The sequence below is a fragment of the Corythoichthys intestinalis genome, chromosome 2 (genome assembly GCF_030265065.1).
Source record: "Corythoichthys intestinalis isolate RoL2023-P3 chromosome 2, ASM3026506v1, whole genome shotgun sequence".
Taxonomy (NCBI): domain Eukaryota; kingdom Metazoa; phylum Chordata; class Actinopteri; order Syngnathiformes; family Syngnathidae; genus Corythoichthys; species Corythoichthys intestinalis.
Window position 1 is genome coordinate 64,147,741 of NC_080396.1, and position 22,195 is coordinate 64,169,935.

Here is a 22,195-nt window from a genome sequence, read left to right on the forward strand (position 1 = left end):
AATGGGAGAAATTAACCGCTACGCCAATGGCGTCATAATTTGCAATATTGATGTAAAGTAATTGCTAACTGCCCGGTTCTTTGCTCTTTTAACCAAGAATCGAGACTGTTTTACGTCCATATCGATAAAGAATTCAGGGATTTACTCATTTATTCACAAGAATTTTAAACGTAAAATGCTCTTTGTGTTGATAAGGCGTTGCCACAGTGGCATAAAGACTAGCAGCACATTCGACATATTTACGTAAAATAAATGTTAACTACCCGTTTCTTTTGCTTTTAACCAAGAATCGAGACTGTTTTACGTCCATATCTATAAAGAATTCAGGTATTTGAGCATTTATTCACAAGAATTTTCAATATAAAAAGCTCTTTTTCTGTGTTTCCACTCGGTCAGCTTTGACGGAGCTAGGCCTCGTATTCATCGGCCCCGCGCCTCGTGTCCCGTCAATATGTCTATGCTATATGTACTAATTTACTTATACATAAAATGGATATCAGTCTGTATGCGTATCTGTGTGTGTGTTCGTTCTCTCTGAAAGAAATTTTTTACACAGTTGTACTTATTTTCTGGGAGTGTTCTTAGATGGATTTCATCTCTGTAGGCCCCCACTTAATGGAGAAAATTAATTCGAAACTCCAAAAATTAGCAGAGAAAATCCTTGATTGTGGAGCCGACAGCGCTGTCTTTTGGGCAAAAGATGCGTCTCTTGCGTTTTCAATGTCGGAGATGGCTTTCAAACTTTCCGGTTCCATGTACAAAATCAAATGTGCTGTGATGACACATTGTGGCTTTGAGTACTCCACAACAAGACGCTGGACTTAAAAACAAAAAAATCTACAATTTTCCAGAATAATACTAAGGGATACATTTTGGATGGATATCTTAATCTCTATAAAGGCGAGTTTGTCTGTGTGGCTGCCTGTGTTAATTGGTGTTTTATGGACACCGAAACGGCTGGGCGCATTTTGACGAAATTTTACGCAATTGTAATTTGTGTCTGGCAGTTTTCTTGAATGGGTTTGATCTGATTTAGTGTGGAAAATTAATTCGAAACTCCAAAAATGAGCATCGAAAATGCCAATTTACACGTTTTCACCCGAGCAACGCCAGGCCTTACTGGTAGTTTGCACTAAAAGATTACTATTGCAATAAAAATTTCATTGGTCATCAGACATCAATTGAGTAAAGACACTCGGACGCGGGCAGAGTTGTTCAAAACATTGAACAAATTAGAAGAGTCGTGAGAAAAATATGGCACTGTCAGTCATCAACTTGAAAGATTCTCCATCCCGCAGGGCTTCTGTTCTTCTATGTACTATTAAGGTCAGAGCCAGAGCATCTCTATCAGCATCACGTTGAGGATGATGATGTTCTGTGAGCATGAGTGATATTTAAGGTAGCTTCTGGCCTTTGAAGAAGTGCAGAAAAGCCTTTTGGGATAGAGCCCCCAGGACCTTTGATGGACTCCCCTTGGTCTCAATTACACCGGGCCCTTCTTGCTAATACAGCATTTCCCGATCACATATTCCCTGGCTCTCGCTCTTGCTACACCCCAGGACAGTTCTGTTCTTCCACCGTTTGATCCAGTCCAGATCACACAGCAGCTGCTCGCAACGATAGCAGAGATGGGGGTAGTGCTGAGGGTCCCGGGGCAACATGGCCCGCTTTTGGGTTATTATCTAGGACCAGAAAACAGCAGTAGAGCTGCACTTAAGTTGTGGTCACCCTATTAGAGGCATGTCATGGGTACTCTGGCTTCCTCCTACAGTCTAAAAACATGCATGTTCCGTTTATCGTTGACAAAATTACTGTTAAAGGGGAAGTTCAGAATTTTTGACATCAGGCTTATTCTTCGAGTTGGGGGGGGTTAAATAGTCAGTGGAGTTGATTGAGAAAAATTCCGTATCGTTTGTTAGTCTTTTATTATTTTCAGGGCTCCACAGTGATTATGCTAATGCAAGTCAATATGGCCAGTTAGCATGCTAATAAAAACCGATATTCACAGATCTAACATAGTCAAATAAATTAAAAACGCAGCCCAACGTTCAAGAAACCCCTGCAGCCAAAACAATGTCTCACCAAACTGCCGTAATTCATTTAATTCTGCGGGACAATTTTTTTCTATGCGTAATGGCACCACAATAGAGGGGAGTGCTGTGGCCACTCGTATTCACCTTGGTCTGCTATGCAGAGCGTTCACGGAAGGATGTCAAAATGGTGAAATGTGCTTTTAGAAGTTGTGGAAACATACAGAAGAAATGGACAAAGGAAAGTGTCCACCGCCTGACTATGAAGAACGAGGAACGATATAAAATGTGGTTACTCTGCTGGATATGACATACACACACACCGGTGGAAAAGTACTGCTTTGGAGTATTTGCAGCGCCCATTTTCATCGGTATCCTCTCCTGTTACCCAATTGCTGTGCCTTCGAGTGTCCAAACGTCTTCAAGAGCTTCCGATAAACAGGTAAAAAAAAAAAAAAAATCATATATGAAAATATATCACATATATGTGCATGCACACCTCGATATCACAGCTCGCGTTAGTGAGGCTTGTAACAAATTAAATTAAATTGGAAACAATGGTCAATGTTCTGTCCAATATCTCACGAAGTGCATTTTTCCTTCGTGCTATTATTTTAACAGCCGTTTGACAGGAAGGAAGTACTTTGGCTGCCATTTTTGTAGTATTTTAGTCAATCCGTCGTTTGGTGAGAGCTGGTTGTGTTGTTTGTACCTTCGAAGGGATCGTCTTTTCACTCCGATTCATTTTTGGATGCGACAGTGCAGCACAATAAAGCACCTGGAGCACGGACGCTACCTCCCGACTCCCGTATTCATTTTGAATGGAGTTTGGCTGACTGTACACTTGTGTTCACTCACACACACACACACAAGGGGAACAGTACAGTCAATTTCCAGATCACCATCCCGAATGCAGTAAATCCTTCCACTTCGGGTTTGGATTTGGTTTACGAATCCTTCGTAGGTTATGTGCGTGAGCAACCGCCGTTTTTTGCACACTCCCACACACAGACACGTACTCTGACTCTTCCTCATTGGGACTAGTAGTCGGTAGTATGTAAATACCGGTAATCAATATGTCAATCATACAATTTTTTTTTTTTACCTTTACTATTCGCCCCAGACACCTCAGCCAATCAGTTATTGAAGGGTTATTTATAATAAAGATTGTGAGTGAACTGGGGGATATTGGAATACTTTACCACTTTCATGAAAAACTGAGAAGAAACCTTTTGAGCGTACAGAGTGATAACTTGGTTTTCTATGTCCTTAGATAAGTGACACCTACCTAGCTTGTAATAAATAAAGGAATAAACCAAGAAGTAATCTCCGATTTGGTCTTTGGGAAAGTGTTGAACAGCGCTCCTAAATACGATTTAAAAAATAATTCTAAAACTTTTTTGCTGAACATGACATTCCGCGAAATTTTTTTTTAGATATTAGGGTTTACCTTATTCCGTGGTGCGGTTGTGTCTACAACACAGGCATATTATCATGACACATCTAACAAGCTACTTTTTACTGTGATCTTTAGGTGACCTGGAGATGCTTTATGTACACCCAGAAGAGGCTCCACTTTGTTTTCAACTCCATGAAGGCAAGGGCGCCAGCAAGCGAGGAATGCTGATGGTAGGCTCTATCAACTTTTTTTCCCATTAACAATTGCAATCTACCCTTCTTATGTGTACATATCTCAATCAAATTTACTCTATTAGGGACTTCGAGATACAGCTTGGAGTTTCCAACGCAAACAAAAAGATGGGTTATCCGGAGGAGTTACGAGCCAACAACGCAGACATTCTGACAGAATTTGGTGGCGCATGTCCTGGAAAGACTGCAGGGTTCATCAGTGAAGTTTGCTGATCCAGACTTTTATTTCAAGCCTCCAACTACAATTCCCCAGGCATCAAAAGGCCTGATAAAGAAAGTCATTTTACATGTCAGTAGATTTAAAAAATAATTAGGCTGACATTTTCCTTTTTTCTTTTTAATAGATATTTTTGAATGTACTATAATAAAAAATAAAAAAAACACACACATATTGTCTTATTTGTGAAATGTGAAGGTTTAAAAGATCAAAAGTTTCTGGGTATGTAGGAGTTGTACTTAGAATAATTGCAAAGCATCTTCAGTTTCCCTAAAACCATTGTAGTTCCCAATGACAGAAGTGCACTTGTCATGGATGCAGGAGACGACACATGATGGAAAAACACGTCGCTGGCCTCTTCCCAGATGTTTGCCTTTCAACGCCCACTCAAGAATAACCCTATATGCCACCAATCGGAGTTGCCTAAAACAACAAAACCATAATACAGGGTGATTAAAAAAGAAAGTGCCAAAATCATCATGTGATAGATCAAAAAATTATATATATTATTTAAAAAAGTTACAGAACTCTAGCTTGGACACATGTTCAATATTCCCAACACATAAGCAGCACTCTACTATATGCAGCTGGATTCAAAATGAGGGGGAAAAAAGTAGCGGCTTATAGTCCGCAAATTACGTAACTTCAAGTTTTTAAATCAAGTGCTCTCAGGGGACAATCACCGGCAATTGGAATACATGAAATAATACTTGAAGTTATGTTCAACACATTTGCCTATGTCAGTTTTATAATGTTTTTAATTTTTGACATATTGCGTGATAATTTAGGCACATCCTTGTAAATAATTTCCATACTGCTACTGCTTTTTATATTGACATGGTTTTACTCTCACAATGCATTACTGTTGAGATGATATAGCTGCTTTCCTGAAGTAGAACTATGCTTAGAGTATACGAATATTCGCCCAGTGACAAAATAAAGCATGCAGGAATCCACTTACCTCATTGATAGCTGCCTGTTTTTTTCCAGTTGGTCTTGTCTACGAAGAAAAAAGTTTCAAGAACACCTTTGTTGAGAAGTGGGAAAAAGTCTTGGTGTTCACTTGCAACCATTTATTGATTTCTGAAAACAGTTCAGCTCCAATTCTTCCCTGCATTTTGGGGGCGGGAAGTCGCTTCGTTGCCACAAAAAAAAAAAAAAAAAAAAAAAAAGCGGTGAAAAGACCAATGTGATATCCCTCCGCGCAGCCAGCTCGTTCTCTTCTCTGCAAGGCAACTGAGTTACTAATGTTGCTGTTCTTACTGCAGTTATTGACATACAATGGTAAGTTTTAATAACTTTATCCTGAAAACACAGCCAACACTATTGATTGCATGCGTCATCGGTGATTCTCCTACGTGCATATGTTGTTTTCATGAGCATGCTAATTGGCCATATTGACTTGCATTAGCATAGCCACTCCGGAGCCCTGAAGAATAATAGAAGACTAACAAACGATACGGAATATTTTGAAGTCAACTCCACTGACTATTTAACCCCCCCTAACTCGAAGAATAAGCCTGATGTCAAAAAATCTGAACTTCCCCTTTAAGCTCCAGCTGACTATAGTATGACACCTACAACTCTTCGAGGTTGCCAATGGAGTGCAATGCGTTAATTTTCCTGATGCTTTTGGTATACAGTGCATCATTATGCAGCACAAGACGGCATGCTCTGTTACTGCCATATTTGTTGTTCTATTATGTATACATTTTTACATTCTGTATATGGCCTGGAAGTGTTTCTAAAACCAATAATTAGTGTAATTAGGGCCCGAGCACTAAGCGTGCGAAGGCCCTATTGTTTTGCAAAGGATTTTTTTTTTTTTCATGGCAAATCAAAACGGCCAATTTGGAGGCCTGAACATGCACGAAAAGTCACCAAAATTTGCACATACGTGCGGAAAATTGTAAATTTTGATAATTTTGCAACGTTGCAAAAGAATCTAACAAAATGGCTCAGTGGCGCCCCCTTGAAATTTTAAAATTGGCCTATAACATTAGGGTCTGTCAGCGTAGAGCAATGAAATTTGGGGAGTCTATACCTTGTCCAAAACCGCTCCAAAAAAGCATTGGCACCCATATTCCAAACCCAACAGGAAATCGGTTATTTTGGATCGAATATGAAATTTTCATCGATTTACAGGGTGCACATTTGAGACCTTTTCGCCGAGGGAGTTAGTTGGATCATCTTCAAAATTGGTGAGACTGTTCAGGAGACATATGAGATCTTAAGTTTTGAAAATGGTGCGTTTTCATTCACGGGTCTGACCTGGGCGTGGTGCCAAGGTCGGCCATTTTTTCGACAAAATGACAAATTCAGTAAATGACTAATAGTTCCTTGACACAGTGTTCAATCTTTTTCATATTTGGCATGTATGTGCGGTATCCCACCCTTAACACGAGTGCATTGAAATATTACCCATTAGGCCTAGCGCCCCCTAGTGAGAACAGGAAATGCCTTTTTTTACGAGACAGGTTCCTCCTTCAAGGGAAAAAAATCTGTTGACCTTAAACCTGCATCAGGGAAGCCTTAAGACCTGTGTTCAGTTGCCTGATGAAAAATATTGAAGTTTCGTTGAAGCGGCGGGGTCCAAACAGGAAAGTGAAAATGACCGTCAACAATTTGTCTCGCAAAAAACTTTGAACAGTCATAACTCAGCAGATATACAACATTTCTGCGCCAAACTTCCCGTGCTTGTTGAGAGTCATACCCTGAAGGGTCTTGTAAGGGTCATTTGCATCAACTCTACAGTGCCAACTAGTGGCGACAGAAAGGAGTTTTAAAACAGGCCTTTCCTATTGGGTTTTTTCAACGTAGAGCAATGAAATTTGGGGAGTCCATACCTTCTGCAAAACTGTTCCAAAAAGTCTCTTGCACCGATTTTCCAAATCCAACAGAAAATTGGGTATTTTGGATCGAATGTGAAATTTTTATCCATTTGTAGTATAGTTTACATTTGGAGGCCTGAACATGCACAAAAACTCACCAAATTTTGCACATACATGCAGATTTGCATGGATTTCGATAATCTTGCAACAGTACAAAAAAATGTAACAAAATAGCTCAGTGGCGCCCCCTTGAATTTTTCAAAAAGGCGTTTCCTATTAGGTTTTTTTAACGTAGAGCAATGAAATTTCGGGAGTCAATACCTTGTGCAAAACTGCTCCAAAAAGTCTCTTGAACCCATATTCCAAACCCAACAGGAAATCGGGTATTTTGGATCGAATGTGAAATTTTTATCAATTAACAGGGTGCACATTTGAGACCTTGTCACAGAGGGAGATAGTTGGATCATCTTCAAAATTGGTGAGACTATTCAGGAGACATGGGAGATATAAAATTTTCAAAATGCTGCGTTTTTATTCATGGGTCTGACCTGGGCGTGGAGCCAAAGTTGGCCATTTTTTTGGCAAAATGACAAATTCAGTAAAAGACTAATAGCTCCTTGACACAACGTTCAATCTTTTTCATATCTGGCATGAATGTGCGGGATGCCACCCTTAACATAAGTGCAATGAAACATTACCCATTAGGCCTAGCGCCCCCTAGTGGGAACAGGAAATGGCTTTTTTTTTTAACTAAACAGGTTCCTCCTCCAAGGAAAAAAATATATTCATCTGAAACCTGCATCAGGGGAGCCATAAGACATGTGTTCAGGTGCCTGATGAAAAATACTGAGGTTTGGTTGAAGCAGAAGAGTCCAACAAGAGAAGTGAAAATGACTGAAGCCATTTCGTCTCACCACAAGTTTTGGACAGTCATAACTTCTACAACATATCTGCACCAAACATCTCGTGCTTGTTGAGTCATACTCTGAAGGGTCCTGTAGGGGTCATTTGCATCAACCCTACAGCGCCAACTAGTGGCAATAGAAAGTCACTCATTTTTCTAATATATGTCCAGTTCTTTTCAGGTTGGTCATTGTAGTTTCAAGACCTTTTGAAATACTTATTTTAGAGAGGACGATCTGCCACCACCCTGACCTGCACACTGTCCGAGTTGCGTGACGTCCGAGTTGCGCTAGATTGCGAGGGCCCGTTCAGTCCTGCTTGCAGGCCTAGTTTTTACTATTTCTACTGCTTTAGACAGAGTTGTGCTTTACTGCTGTTTGAAGGCCTGTTATAAGCTGCTAAATATTAAACACAATCTTATTCTTCACTCTATCGTGGTAAGTAGTTCCACTTTCATTTTGGTTTGTATTTTTTCAGCAGAATTGTGCAAACAATTTATATAAATTCCAATGAGGTGAAGACGGCGTTGGTGAAAAAAAACATTGTCCACTTTCAAGCAGGAGAGCAACCATACTACAACAAATAAATACCGGCTTTTTGTCCAGTGCGGCTTGCATATGGATGTTAGGTTGATATGAGATAGATACTGTTTCCTGGGCAAATTTGGTGGGTGCGGTTTATAGTTCGATGTCCAGAAACTACCATTCTGATTCATTTATTTATTTATTTATTTATTACATTTTTTAAAACACCCTCAGGAACCGGTAAGAAACATGTTAGTGTCAGGTGAACTCCCATGCCCAAAATGTCAAATTGTCAGGAAATGAATAAATTAAAAGCACTAGCTAGCTGTGCACATCAAAAGTCTGCAATCACACCGATGCCCAACTGTACACAAAGTGTTAAATTCTTCATGCAAGCACACACCTTTGTCCCTTCATCTTCCAAAACTCTATTTTTAACCCTTAAATACCTGCAACATTAATTAATTATCAGAGAATCCCAAAATTTGAAAAATAAGGTCCAAATGAAACCTTTTTTAAAAAGAAAAGTCAAAATGAATATGTGTAATAAGCGCTCTAATATCTGTAACCTTTGCTAAATCCTGTTTCTTTATTCTCATGGAACCTACAGATGCATGTGTTGACTTTCTGAAATTCTGAATTAGTCTCAAAAATCATGAAATTTTAGGTATATTAAATGTGATACATTTGGCAATAAAGGGCTAATCTCTTAGAGCCATGAGCGATGCAATTAATAAAACAATGAGATGACAAACCCTGTCTATTAGGAGAATATTAATCTGCATGCGGTCTCACATTCTTGTATGGCTTACAGGGTTCTTTCGGCAATGGAGCATGGTAGCAATTCATTTTATAAGACACGCAAACTTAAATGTACTATCTAACCTTATTTTCAGTCATTTTTTAATGTAAGAAAAAAAATCTGACTATCAAAAAAATGATTACACTGTTGCAGAACATGAAAAAAGATTCACTACACTTCTCAGACATATTGAGAATAATATTAAGATTAAGAGTAAGGGGCAAACACACGGGAGGTGATGAGCGATGGCGAAATGTGATAAGTCATTGCTGTTGAGCTGAAAGCTAACACAAGGGGTGTGATGCGACTGCAGCAACAAGTGACAGCGACACGCATCACCCTCTGGCTATGCGTCATGGCTCGTCTCTGATTGGCTATGAATTTGGAGGTTATATTAAAGCCAACAACTTCCCATACTGTGGCGTTTTTATTAATGTCCCGGAAATCATGCTGAGAGGTATCCATAAAGTCTGTGCAGATCGCACGCTCGCTTCTAAAATGATATGCTCCTCCAACCATGTTGACAAAGTGTTTTTTTTTCTCTACAGACAACAGGTAAAAACTCAGGTTTATTCAGTCATGGATTTCACCAGTGTTGTTCATAATGGCGTTACAGTATAACGGCATTTCTATCAGCGTTATTTTTTTCCAGTCGTAAGTAATCTACTTACAGTGCCGGCCAAAAGTATTGGCACCACTGCAATTCTGTCAGATAATGCTCAATTTCTCCCAGAAAATGATTTTGATTACCAATACTTTGGTGGTAATACAGTAAATATCTTCAATTATTTTGCTTGTAATGAAAAAACACAAAAGGAAATGGAAAAAAATCATTATCATTTAACACAAAATCCCCAAAATGGGCCGGACAAAAGTATTGGCATCCTTTGAAAAATCATGTGATGATTCTCCAATTTGTGTAATCAACAGCACCTGTTACTTACCTGTGGCACATAACAGGTGGTGGCAATGACTAAATCACACTTGCAGCAAGTTAAAATGGATTAAAATTGACTCAACCTCTGTCCTATGTCTATGTTTGTACCACATTGAGCATAGAGAAAAGAAAGAACACCAAAGAACTGTCTGAGGACTTGAGAAACAATTGTGAGGAATCATGGGCAATCTCAAGGCTACAAGTCCCTCTCCAAAGACCTGAATGTTCCTGTGTCTACCATGCGCAGTGTCGTCAATAAGTGTAAAGCCCATGGCACTGTAGCTAATTTCCCTAGATGTGGACGGAAAAGAAAAATTGACAAGATATTTCAACAAAAGATTGTGCAGATGGTGGATAAAGAACCTCGACTAACATCCAAACAAGTTCAAGCTGTCCTGCAGTCCGAGGGTACAACTGTGTCATCTCGTACTATCCATTGGCGTCTGAATGAAAAGGGACTCTACGGTAGGATACCACCACTACACATCCACAAGACTCCACTTCTGACCTAAAGACATAAAAAAGCCAGGCTGGAGTTTGCCAAAACTTACCTGGGAAAGCCAAAAACGTTTTGGAAGAATGTTCTCTGGTCAGATGAGACAAAAGTGGAGCTTTTTGGGAAAAGACATCAACATGGAGTTTACAGGAAAAAAATGAGGCCTTCAAAGAAAAGAACAGGGTCCCCACAGTCAAACATGGCGGAGGTTCCCCGATATTTTGGGGTCTCTTTGCTCCCTCTGGCACCGGACTGCTTGGCATGGCATTATAAAGTCTGAAGAATACCAACAAATTTTACAGCATAATGTAGGGCCCAGTGTGAGAAAGCTGGGTCTCCCTCAGAGGTCATGGGTCTTCCAGCAGGACAATGACACAAAACACACTTCAAAAAGCACTAGAAAATGGTTTGAGAGAAAGCACTGGAGACTTCTAAAGTGGCCAGCAATGAGTCTAGACCTGAATCCCATAGATCACCTGTTGAGAAATCTGAAAATGGCTTTTTGGAGAAGGCACCCTTCAAATCTCAGAGACCTGGAGCAGTTGGCCAAAGAAAAATGGTCTAAAATTCCAGCAGAGCAATGTAAGAAACTCATTGATGGATACCGGAAGCGGTTGTCCGCAGTAATTTTGTCTAAAGGTTGTGCTTTCAAGTATTATCTCTTTAGTGTTTTTTCATTGCAAGCAAAATAAATGAAGGTATGACTACCAAAGCATTTGTAATTGCAATTATTTTCTGGAAGAAATTGAGAATTATCTGACAGAATTGCAGGGGTGCCAATACTTCTGGCCCGCACTGTATAACGTTGAAAAAGTGTGGTGTGTGGATGTCAATTTTCGGGTTGCCCAGTGTCCTCTAGGTGATTTGTCGATCAATAAATCCATTGCTGATCGATTGTAGTGCCAGGCGACAGCGACAGAAATAGAACCATTTCCTATTTTCTTATATCGTGTCGGCGGTCCGCGTGCACGAGCTTGAGTTATCACGTGCACGAATGTCATGTGTCGCTTCGCCGCAAGAGGGTTGGCGATTTTCGCCTTGTCCTGCTTGTTCCATAGAAAATGTATTGAATGCGAGCGATGTTGCCTCCCGTGTGTTGTGACTATAAGGCTTATGCTCTGCTTTAAATAGGTTAATATTGTTTAGAAATAATTGACCAGGCAGAGAGACTCGACTGGTGTTGATTTGTGAGCGAATAAAATGACCATATTTGGACACTAAAGACAGGTTAAAAAGTGTTTTGAGGGATGCCCCCTAGTTCCGCCCCAATGCGCAGAACAGAGAGGTAAAGCTATGTACCTAGACTAACTATATACATTTTTGGCTGCTTTTATGATTTTTAATATTTCAACATCCATTATAGGATTATGCAGGGGATAACAGTGAAATGAAGCATGAATGGACTGAATGGATAGAGAAAATCAAATGAATGGAAAAGAAAAAAGGTATCAAGATGCTTAAAGCTTCTTTTATTATTATTTAAGCCTGTGACAATTGAAGTGCTTGAACAATGTAAAGAACTCAGTGATTCATTCCATTTCAGTGTACCGAACCCACAGTAGAGATCAGAATGAATCTATTCTATGTCAACACCTTGGGAGAAACTCAGACCTTATCACCGCCTCGACCGCTTACCTACTTGAGCCCTGACTAATGAAGATCTGGAAGCCAATATAGGTGGATTACGGTTGATGCGGAAATTTACGATGCCCACATCGATACACAGAATCATACACAACTACCTGAAGGTCAAGTGGAAAAGGAGGAGGGCGGACATTTTCAAAAGACCTTTTGTCAAGTCCTTATTGAAATTCATCAGTAAAAATAGGCTGGCCGAAGTCTTTTCAGAAATAAAATTGTCATGTTAATTCATTCTGATTGCCACATTGGGCTGGCTAAACAAAATGAATGGTGTGGGCCCAGTGCACCCACTGAAGCGTAACTCTGGATATTTCATAGTGAATTACCTTGATCGACTCTCCCTGTGAATCTGGGCACAAACTGATCAGAAGCACACGTGTGGAATCCCAATTGCCACTTTGCTGACTAATTGATTTGCATGCTCGAGAAGTACACATTAAAAAGGCAAATGAAAAGTAGGATCGCTTACTAGGGAGCTTTTTTTGTCCTCCAAAGGATGAATATTCCAACATTTTGACAACATTTTCGTCTTTATTTCTTTTCAGGCGTGACAAATCCAAACAAACATACAGCATTCATTTGTGTTTACATTCAGTTCAACCCGAAAAGAAAAGGGCAGACGGGAGAAGCCGAAGGTTATTGAATCCCGCCCCCAGTATACTATAGGACGCAGAAATTATCGAACAACAATTTTGACATTTATGATTGTGTAGTGATCAAAAGGTGTCCCCCCCCCCCTCCCCTTGATTGTTAATTTTCCCAATAGTCATTGTCGATCGCGGCGATTTTTTCGTTATGTTGATTAAATCCAGTAGATTAGTTCATAATTCAGAGGTTAGTTCATTCTGTTGATTCGATCCAGAAGATAGGGAATAGCTGAGGACCGATGGCAGTCCATGTCCGCCACCTTCTTTCGTCGATTTAATCCTCGTCGCGGTTTTCATTCCTTGCTGCATTCCGACGAACACTCATCTCCAAGTTGCGCAGCTAAGTAGCAATTTTCATTACCATTCTGGTTGTGGCGGCATTGGATGCCGCTAGGTTGTTCTTCACCTGTAATATATCATCACAGGGCTTGTTGAAGGTGGCGTGGACTCCAGGGATAACACTGATGGCAGTAATGGCCAATTCCACTGATCTCCTTTGGCTTTTCAGCACTTTCATGATGATTCGACGAATCAAGTGGGCTCCGAGCCCCAGTAGAAGAATTGCAGCCAGCAGCGCAACAAAACACATCCTCGATGTCTTCAACTTCGAGTGTGGCCAGACACAGTGGCCGCCATTTTCCCCAGCTATCCTCCACAAATCCAGACTTGAAAGTGTTGCCCGGGCATGGGCGTTATCCAGGTTCTGGTTGCATTGTAGAGTATATCCTTGGCACTCATTGACCAATTGTCCAGTTCCATGTCTTTACAGAATGGCACAACACTACTATTAACAGTCAACTGTCTGTACGCTTACAGCCCCTGAGACTGATGTCTTTTTTGTGTGTGTTTGTTTTATTATCTTTCCTCCTTTGTTTTGGGTACTCTTGGTTTTGCTTACAGGTTTGAACTGTCGACCTGACAGACTCCTAGTTAGGGTTAGTCAGTGACACTGGAAGATAAGCATTCACAGTCACTTCTCCCACTTTATATAATTTGGTTATCCATCCCCATCAATGGCAGGAAATTAGTTAAAAATATGAAAAAAAATCTACTTTTGCGTGTTATTGGAGTGCCATAATGAGAGTGTATTTTAGGTTTTTATTAATTTTAAACGTTTTTATAAACATTTTATTTCTTCATAGTGTTGGCATTTGGCCTCTTACTTAGTACATGTTTTTGTTATCATGATCTGACTCCAAGAACACTAATTTACATGAAAGCTCTAACAATGACTTTCCACAAAGTAGACCATTTAATACAAGTCGAGAAGAGTAAAAAAAAAAAAAATAATAATAATGAGAACAAACATGAAAACGGTCATGTCAGAGGGAAGAAACTGCAGCAGCTCGGCATCCTGAGAAGTGATGACCTCTTATGGAGTCTTTTTTTAAGGTTCGGGAGGCGGATCGGCGGGGCTGTCGGGATGGCGCCCAAGGGTGTTGCCAGTCTTGAGCAAAACAGTTCTGACTCCTCCTTGCACAATGCAAGCTTAGATCTATCTGTTCATCTGTTATCATATGGTGAGGCTGTGATGTGGATCGTTAACTACTAGTATGTTCTGTTCTTATCACTTAGTAATTTGTTTCATGTATAAAGGGCCCACACAAACATTCTTTCTAATACACTCATATTTTAGATGTATTTTATTTTTGGTTACGCTATGATTTTAATATTTTTATTATATTTATTTTCTACTCTCTTTCCACGAATTGGTTGCCATTTAGCAATCTTTATAATGCATGGACGAAGCATTGTACAGGTTGTTGTAGTTGCGGACCTCTTGGATGATCCTCTCGTTGGCTTGGTCCATTTTTGAGTGTAGCCCAAGAATGTTTGTAAATGGCGGTGATATTGCGCTGAACCGGAAACAACAGTCTGAGCGGACTAATCACAGTCCATTTGAGTCATGTCACCACGCGTTGACGTGTCAGGAATTTGTGGAGCTGCACGTCAGGCTACAGCGGAGGGTTGTAAATCGGGTCTGCCACAGAATTATAACTAAGCCTTTATTCTTTCTACAGCACCCTTTTCTCTTGGCAAGGTGACTCACTCACGAGTTAAGGCCGAATAGTCATTGAACATCAGGTTTAACGCAACATATCTCACAGTATCTTAGTTTTTTTACTTTATTTTATTAATATGCTGTATAATACATGTTTTTGGGTAGTTATTTTGAGATTTAAGGGGTATTTAGGGGTACTGAAAGGCTTAATAACAGATCACGCGGAAATTTGGGTTACATCCCCAACGTTGGAACGGAACTCGTTCGTAACCTGGGGACTACCTGTAATATTAAAAAAAATTGAATAATAATTAATTCATCATATATAACCCAGCTAACTATGGGCAGGAGGCAGGGTACACCCTGAAGTGGTCGTCAACCAATCGGAGGTCACACATACAGACAAACAAACAACATTTCACACTCACAATCGAACCTATGGAGAATTTAGAGTGTTCAACCAGTCTACCACGTATGTTTAAGTGTGTGGGAGGAAGCCGGAGTAACTGGAGAAAACCCACGCTGGCATGGCGTGAATATGCAAACTCCAGACAGAAATGCCTGTGCCCAAGATTGAACCTCTGATCTCAGAACTATGAGGCGGATGTGCAAACCAAGGTTGAGATGTGGAGACCACTTTTTGTGTCATGTAGGCAACACTTATACTACAAATATTAATACTTAGGCATACAGTCACACTTCTACTTATTTTTATGTCTTCCCCTTCGCACTTTTTGTTGTGTTGTCTTTTTCTCTTTGCCTGAGCCTCATACAGCTTTCACTACGAATTGCAAATAATGGAATTCATAACCAAATTTTCATAAATAAACGAACGGGTAAAGATTTGCCCGTTTGCCCGCTGGTACCCTTCCGGTCAGATATGCGATGGGTTCCTCGGACAAATAGAAGATCTTATCCCTTTTGAAGATCATAAGGATGATGAAGATGTGTACCTAATTTGGATTTACGATGGTGGGATTCATTTTACCGTATTTAACCATATTTTATTGTAATTTACACAAAACAAAATGTATACAGGTCATTTACATGGTATGTACAGTGCTCGTGTATCTCCAAACAATATATTTTAAAATTCAATTCAATTCACTTTATTCACACACACATTCATATTTACAAAGTGTACATAATATCTGAGTGCTGAGCCAAGATTATGTGTGAGTCAGGTCTCCTTAAAAACGCTACTAAAAGCTTATAGTCAGGAGCCAGCATACATCAAGACAATCACAAGAAACATTATCAGATCATTATCAGATGAGCAGAAGGGTGAGATGCAATTTTTTACAGGGTTCTCATACAAAACATACAATACAATAACTATATGTACACTATACTAACTATATATATACACATATACAGTGCCTTGCAAAAGTATTCAGCCCCCTTGAATCTTGCAACCTTTCGCCACATTTCAGGCTTCAAACATAAAGATATAAAATTTTAATTTTTTGTCAAGAATCAACAACAAGTGGGACACAATCGTGAAGTGGAACAAAATTTATTGGATAATTTAAACTTTTTTAACAAATAAAAAACTGAAAAGTGGGGCGTGCAATATTATTCGGCCCCCTTGCGTTAATACTTTGTAGCGCCACCTTTTGCTCCAATTACAGCTGCAAGTCGCTTGGAGTATGTTTCTATCAGTTTTGCACATCGAGAGACTGACATTCTTGCCCATTCTTCCTTGCAAAACAGCTCGAGCTCAGTGAGGTTGGATGGAGAGTGTTTGTGAACAGCAGTCTTCAGCTCTTTCCACAGATTCTCGATTGGATTCAGGTCTGGACTTTGACTTGGCCATTCTAACACCTGGATACGTTTATTTTTGAACCATTCCATTGTAGATTTGGCTTTATGTTTTGGATCATTGTCCTGTTGGAAGATAAATCTCCGTCCCAGTCTCAGGTCTTGTGCAGATACCAACAGGTTTTCTTCCAGAATGTTCCTGTATTTGGCTGCATCCATCTTCCCGTCAATTTTAACCATCTTCCCTGTCCCTGCTGAAGAAAAGCAGGCCCAAACCATGATGCTGCCACCACCATGTTTGACAGTGGGGATGGTGTGTTCAGGGTGATGAGCTGTGTTGCTTTTACGCCAAACATATCGTTTTGCATTGTGGCCAAAAAGTTCAATTTTGGTTTCATCTGACCAGAGCACCTTCTTCCACATGTTTGGTGTGTCTCCCAGGTGGCTTGTGGCAAACTTTAAACGAGACTTTTTATGGATATCTTTGAGAAATGGCTTTCTTCTTGCCACTCTTCCATAAAGGCCAGATTTGTGCAGTGTACGACTGATTGTTGTCCTATGGACAGACTCTCCTACCTCAGCTGTAGATCTCTGCAGTTCATCCAGAGGGATCATGGGCCTCTTGGCTGCATCTCTGATCAGTTTTCTCCTTGTTTGAGAAGAAAGTTTGGAAGGACTGCCGGGTCTTGGTAGATTTGCAGTGGTCTGATGCTCCTTCCATTTCAATATGATGGCTTGCACAGTGCTCCTTGAGATGTTTAAAGCTTGGGAAATCTTTTTGTATCCAAATCCGGCTTTAAACTTCTCCACAACAGTATCTCGGCCCTGCCTGGTGTGTTCCTTGGTTTTCATAATGCTCTCTGCACTTTAAACAGAACCCTGAGACTATCACGCAGCAGGTGCATTTATACGGAGACTTAATTACACACAGGTGGATTCTATTTATCATCATCGGTCATTTAGGACAACATTGGATCATTCAGAGATCCTCACTGACTTCTGGAGTGAGTTTGCTGCACTGAAAGTGAAGGGGCCGAATAATATTGCACGCCCCGCTTTTCAGTTTTTTATTTGTTAAAAAAGTTTAAATTATCCAATAAATGTTGTTCCACTTCACGATTGTGTCCCACTTGTTGTTGATTCTTGACAAAAAAATTAAATTTCATATCTTTATGTTTGAAGCCTGAAATGTGGCGAAAGGTTGCAAGATTCAAGGGGGCCGAATACTTTTGCAAGGCACTGTGTATATATATATACACACACACACACACGCCCACCCACACACACACAGAAGAAAAAAAAAAAACTTCCCTAGAAGACAATTTATAACCTAAGTATGTTGGAATTGTTATATTTACTGATCAGAATACTTTTTAGCATCGTTTTAAAGGTGGAGATGGATTTCAACACTTTTAGATTTTCGTCGAGCTCATTCCAAATCTGAGGGCCTCTAGTTGCAATGCTCAGGCTGGTGCTAACAAGTCTTCTCTTTTTTCCACTGATGAGGTCTTTGGTGTTATGAGTATGGAGAGGAGTCAAGACTGGAATGAGCTCAGACAGTCTGCTATTCATATTATTTACAATTTAGAACGTTGTACATGTGCTATGAAATGTGTTCAAATCAGTGAGTCGGAGAATGCCTAAATTATAAAACAAGGAGTAGGTGGGAGCATTGAAACTAGCCCAGGACATGGCCCGTACCATCTTCTTTTGTAGGGTTTCTAATTTCTTTAGGTGACTGGGAAACGTGTTGCACCATATGATGTTACAGTAGTTGATATGGGGCTCAAACAAGGTTTTGTACAAGGTAAGAAGTGCGGTTAAACGGAGATAGTGTCTTATTTTGAAGTCCAACATGTTTGGATAGTGTAGATATATAAGGTGTTCTATATGGCATTTGAAATTGAGAGACTTATCACTGAAGACTCCCAGGAATTTTGTGGAATCTACTTGTAATAAATTGTCGTCGTTTACTTTCAGACAAATCCTGTTTGTGTCAACTGCTTTCTTGTTTGATCTAAATACTATGTAATTGGTTTTGTTGATGTTGAGGGAAAGTTTGTGGCACCTGAGCCAGCTATCTATCTTTATTAACTCTGCATTTAAAATGTGCTGTAGGTCTAATGGGCTTTTATGTGAAAGAAACAAGTTAATATCATCAGCAAACAAAATCATGTGTAGTATGTCAGAAGAATTAACAAGGTCATTAATGTAAATAAGAAAAAGATGTGGGCCCAGAATTGATCCCTGGGGGACTCCATGTTTTATTTCCTTTTTTTGTGAAACGTGATTGTTAACACTAACATATTGTTGTCGACTGAATAAGTAACTTTTGAACCAGTTGTATGCTATTCCTCTAATACCATAATGATGTATCTTCTCCAGTAAAATATTATGGTCAATGGCGTCAAAAGCCTTAGATAAATCCAAAAAAATGCCAACTCCACACTTGCCTTGCTCAAAGGCATCATTATTTTTTTCAACAAGATCTAGAATGGCCATGCACGTTGAACTCTTCTTTCTGAAGCCATATTGTGCTGCTTCATGCTGCTTCGAGTCGGCGAATTTCAAACCTATCGCAATATTTGAATGATGCTGGCGGCGCGGCCTGAATTGGATGCGCTGCCAAGCTGGACAGGTCTACCGCAAGCTGGTGGTGGTGATTGATCTCCTCCGTCAGAGGGATGCCAGAGAGAGAGGAACAGTCAGCCAGGCTTGGGTTCGGCAGGACAAAAGGGACTGGAATTCGTATTGATTGGGACACCTGGAACCTGAGAGCAGACAAAACTTCACACTGCAAGCAAAACATTCTATTCTTTGGCCTTGACAGCCTCCTTCCTGGAGAGAACATGGAGTTATTGCTCACACCCACCCCTTAACTTTCCTTCCCCAATTCTTCACCTCTGTCACCATACCTCACTTCGGACTGTACAGACAACGGGTTAGGAATGAAGCATAGGCTCACTCACACACACTCACACTGACTGATAGACTTTCACACCCTACGATTCCTTGTCTCTGTGTTCCACTTTCCTACCCCGCCTCATCATCTGGAGGGTGTGAGTAAGTGGCGCAAGTGCCAATCAGGTAGCTGTGCCCCTCCATGTCCTTGCACCTGTCCCAACCTCATCTCCACCCTTCATGCTATGCTGTCCGCATTATTTTCTATAGCATCCATGCTTTCATGTGGCTTTTCTTGTTTGAGGCATTTTTCCCAGGTCTCTCATTTCTCACTTCCTCTTAAAGTAGTGTCAGAGTTCAGTTTATTTATTTTTGCCATCCTCTGTCTACCCAATTTTCCTCATAGTTTAATTTCTCCATCTATAATCCCGGAGCCCTTTTTGTAGCAATCCTGCAGTCAGATCCACCTGTCTACGCATGTATATGATGTTGTAAATGTCTCGGTCGGGCTGTACCTGAAAAGGCAGATTTCGTTGCTCTCGGTGATGTTGAGGTGGGTTAGGTTTCATTGGTGTATTTGATTGTTGGCAACTGAGAGGCATTTGAACTTATTGAGAGACCACACCCACCAAAGATGATGATTGGCAGAGCAGGAGTGACGCCTGCATGGACGACGGCATGGAAGGCAACGGCAAGAATGCTGGCACGGATGCAAGCAACGGCAACCTTGCACAGACGCTTCTCGGAGGGCAGCAGGGAACTAAGGCTGGACGGACAGACGCCTGCGCGCAAACTCGCAGAGATAGGCGTGGCTCTGGGGCTGAGAAATCAGAGTGGAGTTTTGAACAGGTTTTAAATGAATATTTGTCTTTTAATGTTTTAAATTGTGTAATTTAAAATAATTTTTGAGTGAAAATAAATGTCGTTACAAGGCAACAGTTTGGAGTCCCTTTTCTGGCGGTGGAACCAGGTCGATGTCGGAAAGAACCTCTGCACCTCCGGGTGTGACAACGGTGCGATGAAAATAATGTTAAATTGAATTGAACAATAATGATTTTTCAGCAAAAGTGAGCTTTACCCCTAAATTCCACATAGTTCGTATCTGCTCAGCGCCACTCCGATCCAACCGACGAGGCAAATACGTTGCCATTGTAATCAATACAAGGTGGTTCTTATGCTCTACTCCACTCCACGTTGCTCTGTCCTCTCCATTCGGGTCAGAGAAAAAATACAGACCTGGTCTGTTTTCTGCTTTGTCAAACTTTGGCCCAATCAGTCCTGTAGTTTTGCACACACCAAACAGGATATTCCAAACAGCAATATTCCCTATTTTTAAATGGTGTCAATAACAACATTGTGCATCTGATTATTTACTATTTTATTGAAATTTAATCCAAAAAAAATTGATATAGGTCATTTGTATGGAATGTACAGTGCTTGCATATCTCCTCTCCTAAAACCTGAAAAGTTTGGGTGACAAGTCAAAACTCTAAACAAAACGTAGTGCTCCCAAAACAAAGGAGGGAAAAAAATATTAAATGCAAACATGGCTAAACTTGACATCTCTGTTACAAGGACCGACAGTCATTTGGTTCTGTTAGCCCTCGAATAGACAGCAAACTCTGATTGTTGATCATAAATATTGTCCTAAATCTGTAAAGACATGGAAATGGTAAATTGGTCACTAAGTGCTCTGGACAAGATCTTCTCCACAATACAAACAGAACCTGGACAACGCCCATGTCCGGGCAAAACTTTCAACTCTGGATTTATGGAGGATAGCTGGGGAAAATGGCGGTCGCTGTGTCTGACCACACTCAAAGTGGAGGACGGTGAGGACATCTACCTGCTCATCATGCTGATGGCTGTAATTCTTCTGCAAGCGCTCGGAGCCCACTGGATTCGTCGGATCATCATGAAAATGCTGGAGGGCCAAAGGAAATCAGTGGAATTGACCACTACGGCCGTGAGCACTATCACTGGAGTGCAAGCCAGCCTATACAAAGCCTGTGACGACATATCACAGGTGAAGAACAACGTAGCTGCATCCAACTTTGCCACATCCAGAATGGTAATGAAAATTACCGTGGAGCTGCTCAATCTGGAGATGATTGTTCGTCAAAACGCAGCAAGGAATAAGGACCACGATGAGGACTGAATCAACTAAAGGTGGTGGCGGATGCGGGCTTCCATCTGTCCTTAGCTATCCTCTATCTACTAGATCGAGTCAACAAAATGAACTAACTCACACTGACCTATGAACTAATCTACAAAACGAACTAATCGCCGTGATCGACAATGACTATTGGGAAGATGAACATTCACACAATCAAGGGGAGGGAAAAAAAAACAAAACTTCGCACAATTTGAAATTTCAAAATTGTTATTCGATAAGTTGCGTCCTAAGGTATACTGGGTATACCTTTTCTTTTTGGGTTTAATTGAATGTAAACACAAATGAATGCTGTACGTTTGGATTGTTGTCTGTCAACGCCTGAAAAGGAAATACAATAATTGTTTAATTATTTATTTATTTATTTATTTTTGGATGTGTGTTCGCTGTGTGTATGTAGTACTGAATAGGGAATGGGACGTACTACGTCACTGTTTGGACGCGCCTCCATGCTGGCAATATGATTTACTTCCGGTTCGGCAGAGTCAATGCGGATTGTAACGTGTGGTAGTGCTAAGCTAACTCTTTCGGTGTTTTAGAAAGAAAATATGGGTGCTTATTGTTGCGTTACCGGGTGCAACAGCATCTCCTACGACAAAAAAAGGGGTTAGGAAAAATGGACTCACTTTTCACCGTTTTCCTGCATGGAGGACCAAATAGCAGATCACGAAGGTACGACG

General features: G+C 40.5%; 1 long non-coding RNA gene across 1 annotated transcript; it reads left to right on the forward strand.

The window, feature by feature from the left end:
• The first annotated feature begins 2,292 nt into the window (after positions 1-2,292).
• LOC130930958 (uncharacterized) lies at positions 2,293-3,954 on the forward strand. Its single transcript, XR_009067140.1, has 3 exons — positions 2,293-2,472; positions 3,565-3,659; positions 3,746-3,954. It is a non-coding gene; the product is annotated as an uncharacterized LOC130930958 (long non-coding RNA).
• Positions 3,955-22,195: the final 18,241 nt, after the last annotated feature.